Below are 8,142 nucleotides of genomic sequence, written 5' to 3'. Positions count from 1 at the left end.
AAACAACATAACTCGGATATCAACAAGGAAATCAGAAATCAACAAATGCACGGCATCACCCTTCGTGCTTTTATTCTCGTCCTCACCAAATCAATCGTATCTTAATAATGTGCACGGCATCACCCTTCGTGCTTTTACTCTCTTTCCTCACCAATATAGTCAATGAATATCAATACGGAATGGTACATCGTACGGCACGGCATCACCTTTCATGCTTTACACTCTTTCCTCACAATAGCAAACAATGCACGGCATCACCCTTCGTGCTTTATCGCTCTTCCTCACCCAAACAACAATCACAAACAAGGGGCAACAGATTAAACAAATAATAATAATAAAAATCCCGGCAAGGGAATACAATTAAATAGCTAAGTCCCAGCAAGGGAACAATATCAATAAATCTCAACATCCCTGCAAGGGAGATAATCAACAAAGCAACAAGCATCCCGGCAAGGGAACAATTCAATAACTCTTTCTCTTTCTTTCACTTCTTACTTTATAACTCACTTTACCATTTGAGCCAATGCTCCAAAGGGTTCCATTTATCTCATATACTTTCACAATTCATATTACCACCCGAGCCAATGCTTCTCGAAGTTCAAAGATCACAATTTCTTTCGCATGCTTTTTACAACATATAGAATCATCATTAAGGCATGAAAGATACAACAAGATCAGAATATCCGCAATATAAAGACTTACGGTCATGCTAGACACCAACGTATAGATACTCGTCACCATGCCTATACGTCGTACTCGACAATTAGCACGTAGCAAATAAGTCTCAACTCCTAATTCCCCAAGCTAAGGTTAGACCAAACACTTACCTCGATGCCTTGATCACCACTCAAGTCTCAACTATAGCTTTACCCCTTGATTCCACCACCAATCCGCTCGAATCTAGTCACAAGTTACTTAATTACATCAATAAGTGCTAAATGAATCAACCCCAACGCATGAAAATGAGTTTTCTCAATGTTTTACCCAAAAAGTCAAAATCACCCCGGGTCCATGTGGTCGAAACCCGAGGTTCGGACCAAAACCCGATTACCATTCCCCCACGAATCCAAATGTATAATTTGTTTTGAAATCGGACCTCAAATTGAGGTCCAAATCCCCAATTTTTGAAAAATTTAGATTCTATCCAAAACACCCAATTTCCCCCATGAAAATCTTTGATTTTAAGTTGAAACCATGTTAAAAGATGTTAATGATTGAAGAAAACTAGTTAAAAATGACTTACAATTGATTTGGAGAAGAAAGGTTGTTTGAAAAATCGCCTCTTATGTTTTTGGGGTTTTGAAAAATGAAAAATAACTGAAAATCCCGTCTATTTATACCCCTCTCAGACACTCACCGCGGACCGCATAAAAAGTACCGCGACCGCGGAGCTCCACCGCGGACCGCATTAAACAGACTGCGGCCACACAGGCCTCCCTAAAGACTTGCAGTTCAGCATCCTGTGCGGACCGCACAAAGGCGATTGCGGCCGCACAGCCTCCACCGCACCCCGCACAAAGGCGACCGCGGCCGCGCTGGCTCCTCCGCGGTCGCACGCGATTTCTCGCCGACTGCACTAAAGGGTTCAGAGGCCTGCAACTTCCTGAACCTGCAACATCTGACTTTCTAAGCCTAAGGCATCCCGGAACCTACTCGAACTCACCCGAGCCCTCGAAACTCCAACTCAAGTATACACACAACCTCAAAAACATCCTACAGACATATTCGTGTAATCAAATTGCCAAAATAACATCACGAGCATCGAAATAAACCTCGAGATCAACGAAATTTCTCAAAACTCTTTAAAATATTACATTTCTCAATTAAGGTCCGGATCGCGTCAAACGACGTCCGTCTTTAACCAAATTTCACAGGAATGACTCAAGTCATATATAAGACCTGGACCGGGCGCCGGAACCAAAATACGGGCTCGATACCAACTCGTTCTAATCAAATTTCATTTCAATTTCCTTGGACATTTTCAGAAAAACAATTTCCTTAAAAAAATTCACTTCTCGGGCTAGGGACCTCGGATTCCGATTCCGGGCATACTCCCGAGTCCCATATTTTTCTACGGACCCTCCGGAACTGTCAAATCACAGGTCCGGGCCCGTTTACCCAAAATGTTGACCGAAGTCAAATTTATTCATTTTAACATCAAAACTTAGTATTTTTCACAAAATTTCATATTTAAGCTTTCCGGCTACGCGCCCGAACTGTGCACGCAAATCGAGGTGACTCTAAATGAGGTTTTCAAAGCTTCGGAAGCACATAATGGGTAAGAAAACAGGTGATGACCCTTTGGGTCGTCACACTGGCTTCGCATGAAATAAAGTTGTCTTTTTTTTCCTTCAAAAAAACCATTTTTCATTTATTCCTTATTTGATTGGAAATATATAGATAGTTGAATAGCTGAATCTATAATTTTGTGAATGTTCATTTTGATTTTTACAAAAAAAAAGTAGAAAAAATAAAATTAAACACCGAATACATACAAGTGAAATCATCCAGCGTACCAGGTATCACAATAATTTGAATTCCCTTTTTGTTTCAATCCCTTTGTCAAAATTATATTGATGTTTTTCCAAAATAGTCTTTAGATAATCCACAGAATGCATTTTATGTTTTTTTTTTCATAAAGAAAAACCCGAGTGCAGACAAGACTAAAAGTCATAAATGAACTACTAAAGCACAAATTCAATTAAACAAAAGCTTTTAATGTGTTGAATGTCTAGTCATGCTCTCCAACAAATTTTAAACACCACAACGGTATTAATCAAGTGGAGATATGAGTATCTAATATCATTTTCAATTTACCCAAGTCTAAATATGTTCCAATTGTTCAAGGTAAATTTAATATACGGTGCCCTAAAACAAAACCAATGATCGAGTTGTATGGCTAATCAGGTTTTCCAAAATATTTAGAGTATTATAGTTTAAATACATTTTATGTAGTTTTAGGTATGTAGTTTTGAGTATGTAATTTTATTTTATATTTCAAATAATTAATATTTATATACAACCCAAAAATTATGTAATTAAAACCTTGTATTTTAAATTCTATATTTGTTTTTCTACACGGAGAGGTTGATAATATCAAGATATATGCAACCTTCTCATATAAAATATGACTTGGCCAAACTAAAAAGTTCAAGAGTGAAACATCTTTGTCTTATATACCAAAATTACAACGTTTTAATTTGCTACCAAGCATGTGGTAGTCCCAAGAGTTCAATTTTTACCCTGTGAAAATGAGGGATATTATTTCAATTTTGTTTGAAAATAATTTCCTATAAGTTTTTATTTTGCAACGAGAGGTTGCTCATGACAGAGGAGCCGAAGAAGATGAAAGGAATATACATTAGGTATATCGTCTATATAAAAGTGTTAGGTGCGATACATTTTATTATATTTTTGTATCAAACAAACTCAGAATAAGTAATATATATATAAAATCAAACTTTGATTGTTGATCTCCGTAGGTTCAGATGATATCCAATTATCTTTACTTCGACTAACAAGTCACCATCCGATGATCTATAAGTCAAACTCAGATGATATATATAATTATCTTTTCTTATATTGGTATCAGAGCAAGAAGATTTTCGGACCAAACAGTTTATGAAACAACTTATTTTTGCTAAATACATCAGTTACCATCACCATCTAATACATATTAGTCGTGAGATTATTAAAAATAGCATAGAATATAGAGAAACGTTAGAATCACAACTAAGTTTCTTTGAACCAGATATTTTAAATACAGAAGATTTTCTTCTTGAAATAGAAAGAATTAATATTCAAATACAACAAGAAAAGGATTATATCCAAACTACCAGGAATAACATAAAACATATCCCATTAGGATAACATATATGTTGAGACAACATCCTTTAACTAAAGAAATAGCTTGTAACTATTGGATTTTAAGTAGGAATATACAAAGAAAAGGAGAATTAAAGAACATATTACGAAAGACTAAGGCTTTATTAATATCAACTTTAGAATTAGCTAAACAAATAAAAGAATCAGATTTAAAAATAAACATAGAACTAAGTTATATAGTAAAACGTAGTATTAGCTCAGAAACCATATCAGCTTTAGAGTGGAAAATTATCACGACCCAATTCCTGAACCCGGTCGTGATGGCGCCTCTCGTGAAGACAATGCTAGCCAGACCAAAATGGAACACCTCTTTAAGCAGTTAATTATCATAAACAGTAATAAACATAATATAATATCCATATATTGCGAAAATTTAACGATAACAATAGTGGAAACCATCCCGACACAGCCCAAACCGGGGTGTCACAAGTCATGAACAACTAATAAATTCGGATACCGATCTACTAGATACGAAATCCGATACAGCAATTCAAGGACATGAAAATAGTAAGATAAGGGAGGCACGGGGCTGCGGACGCCAACAACTACCTCGTGATCTCCGAAACACTGCCTGGACGGGAAGATCAACACTTAGGAGCGGACTCTGCGATGCCTGAATCTGCACATACGGTGCAGGAAGTAATGTGAGTATTTCGACTCTGTGAATAATAATCATAAATAATGGCTGAAAGCAAAAAAAACACGTAAAAGCACAAAGCAGTTCTATATCAAGCAGTAAAATCACTTAAAGCAGTAGATCAGTGAAGAAGTCAAATGGAATCCCTTTAAACCAAGTAAAACAGGTAATTTAGCAGGTAATTAACAAGTAGAAATTCGCCCCTCGGGCACAGTATCAATCACTCAGAACAGTATCAGCTCCTCGGGCTCACTCTCATCACTTAGTGCTCATTCTCAGCTCATGACCCATATATCTCTCATAATAACAGAAATCAGAAAAAACCATTGCGGCGTGCAGCCCGATCCGTACATCGCTGCGGCGTGCAGCCCTTTCCTTATAGATAGTCGACTGCGCTCACTGGGGGGTGTGCAGACTCCGAAAGGGCTCCTACAGCCCAAACTATATTGTTGCGGCGTGCAGCCCGATCCATATAAGTATTGCTACGGCGTGCACCCCAATCCATAACATATATAATATCCTCACTATTGGGTTTTCAACCCCTCTCAGTCATCTACCTCACAGCCTCTCGGGCATTATAATAGAAGATAGGGATCTCAGCCCACAAATTCCTCTCATTTAGGAATATTATGATAAAAACCGGCTCGAATCGTTTAAAACAGATAGAAACATGACCGAGGATATGATTTTTAACAAGTATAGTGAGGAAAATCAGTCAAAATCCTCGAAGGGTTCAAATAGTTGGCATGAAGCCCAAATATGGTAATTAACCCAAATCATGATGATAACAAATAAGTTTCAGTCAAATACGCGGTAAAATCATTAGTCGGGACGGACCAAATCTCGATCCCCAGTAGTAAAAGACCCCACGCTCATCATCCAACGCGTGTCTCACCTCAATATAGCACTACGATGTGCAATCCAGGGTTTCAACCCTCAGGACATCATTTACAATCATTACTCACCTCGGACCGGCTACAACTCTAACTCGCGATGCCTTTGCCCCTCGAATCGGCCTCCACGCGCGTCGAATCTATCCAAAATCAGAACGAATACGTCACAATATGCTAAGGGAACAAAGCCCAAGCGAAAACAATCGAAAAAATCAAAAATCCCGAAATTAGCAAAACCCGAGCCCCGGTCCCACATCTCGGAATTTGACAAAATTCACAAAACTCGAATCCTTATACTCTCACGAGTCTAACCATATGAAAATTATCCAATTCCGATACCATTTGGTCCTTCAAATCATCATTTTATATTTTTGAAAGATTTCACCACTTCTTCCCAAATTCCATCCCAAATCACGAATTAAATTATGAATTCAATGATAGATTCATGTACTATAGCCAAATCTGAGTTAGAATCACTTACCCCGATGAATTTCTTGAAAAACCTTTGAAAAATCACCAAAATCCGAGCTCTGTAGGTCAAAATATCAAATAAAACCCAAAACCTCGTATTTATAGCGTACCCCTCAGATTTCAGCCTCCGCGGGCCGCACCAAATCGACCACGGTCCGCACAAGCTAGTGCGGTCCGCGAAAAAACAACTGCGGCCGCACAGGCCTTCCTCTGCAGTGACAGGCTTTAGTAATTTGGCCATAACTTTTTCTAAAGATGTCCAAATTGTGTTATCTTTACCTTTCTGGAAACAGACACGAAGGGATACAATTTTCGTTTTTGAATCATCCCGAAATTCCTTGTATATCAAAAGATATGAGCTTTCGAAGTTGGACCGACGACCTGTGGATCTTCATGACCGCGGACTGCGGACCATTTTCCGCGCCCAACACTAAATTCACCGCGCCCAGCACTAAAACTTCTGCCCCCATCCATTTTCTAAGTTCAGGAATGTCCGGACTCGCTCAAAACTCACCTGAAACACACTCAAGGCCCTCAACCCAAACATAGCAACACCTCCCATAACATCATTAATACCTTATCGAGCTTTCGAATCACTCAAAACAATATCAAAATACCAAATCAACTTCGGATTCAAGCTTAAGAACTTAGAAATTTCAAATTCCACAAACAACGCCGAAACCTATCAAATCAGGTCCGATTGACCACAAATTTTGCACACAAGTCATAAATGACATAATGGAGCTATTCCAACTTCTTGAGTCAGATTTTGATCTCGATATCAAAAAGTCAACCCCTCAGTCAAATTTCCAAACTTCGGCTTCTCATTTTTGCCATTTCAAGCCTAATTAAACTACAAACTTCCAAATAATTTTCCGGGAACGATCCTAAATCCAAAATTACCATACGGAGCTAATCAAATTATAAAAATTCCGATTCCGAGATCATATACAAACAAGTCAAATATTGGTCAAACCTTTCAAATTTTAAGCTTTCAACTGAGACTGTTCTTCCAAAATAAATTCTGATTAACCTAAAACCCAACACCAACGATTTACATAAGTCATAATACACTACACGGGGGGTATTCTTAGTTCCTTAAAAGTTCCGCTTAATGGCAATGAGGGTGTGCGATTCATCAGGTGCAATCAGCAATGCCCCTACTCCGTACCCATTAGTCATGCCCGAGAACTGGCGAGCAAAGTGCAAAAGCTCAAAACGACCGGTCGGGTCGTTACAGAAATACAATATATAGAAGGAGAAATATATTTAGAAAATCAAAGAATAAAATTCTTTAAGAACCGAAAAATTTGGATACCATTAGGTTAAAAAATAGATAAACTAAAGAACCTAGAATATTTAGATTTAAAAATATAGCCAGAAAAAAAGTATAGAATATTAAAAGATAATACGGTAATTAAGCGTAATTTTAGTAATGGAGAACATATATTACATACCGAAGATAAATAATACAATACTTTAGTAGATATAATAATCAACTTCGGAGAAAAAACCCAAGAAAATAATAAAAATATAATAAGAACACTAAAACTAGTAGAGGTATTAAAGACTAAACAAAGAAAGACGTTAGAAAAATTAGAACAAAATTTAGATTTCTTAAAATCACAAGAACTAGAAATAGACAGAAAAATACAATTTCTGAACAATAAGTTTAATCTAGAAAAAATACCTAAGAAAGATGAAATAGAGAAATTAATTAAAACTATTATAGAAAAGCCTAAAGAATTAGAAATACAAACAACCAGATTAGTAGAAAAAATAACACACCAAGTAGAAGTATTAAAAAGCGAGATAAATACCTTATAAGAAAAGATAGACACAATAAAAGAAATCGCTCTTTCATGAGTGAGTTACAACTAGAACTAGATCCAATATATGAAGAAACATTAAAGTACACAGAAAGAATTCAACCCAATCCAGAGGGAAAGCAAATCAAACAATAATAAAATAGAATAATACTATAATAGTATTACTTTTAGAAATTAATAAAAAGCTAGATAAAATTATTAAAGAAAAGGAGATAAAGACTGAAATCCCAAAAGTAGACGATCTAATAGAACAATTAAAAAAAGTTGAAATAACACCGCAAAAAGATAAACTTAAAATAAGAAAACCAAAAAAATGGACCTTATTCTAGGTGGGTCAAGAACAACAAACCAAGAAAGATCACGAATAAGTTTTTCAGATAATAGAATAGGTAATAACATGTTAGCCAGAATTCTAACTAGAAAAAGA

This window comes from Nicotiana sylvestris, chromosome 2 (assembly GCF_000393655.2).
Source record: "Nicotiana sylvestris chromosome 2, ASM39365v2, whole genome shotgun sequence".
Taxonomy (NCBI): Eukaryota; Viridiplantae; Streptophyta; class Magnoliopsida; order Solanales; family Solanaceae; genus Nicotiana; species Nicotiana sylvestris.
This window is presented reverse-complemented; position numbering follows the sequence as displayed.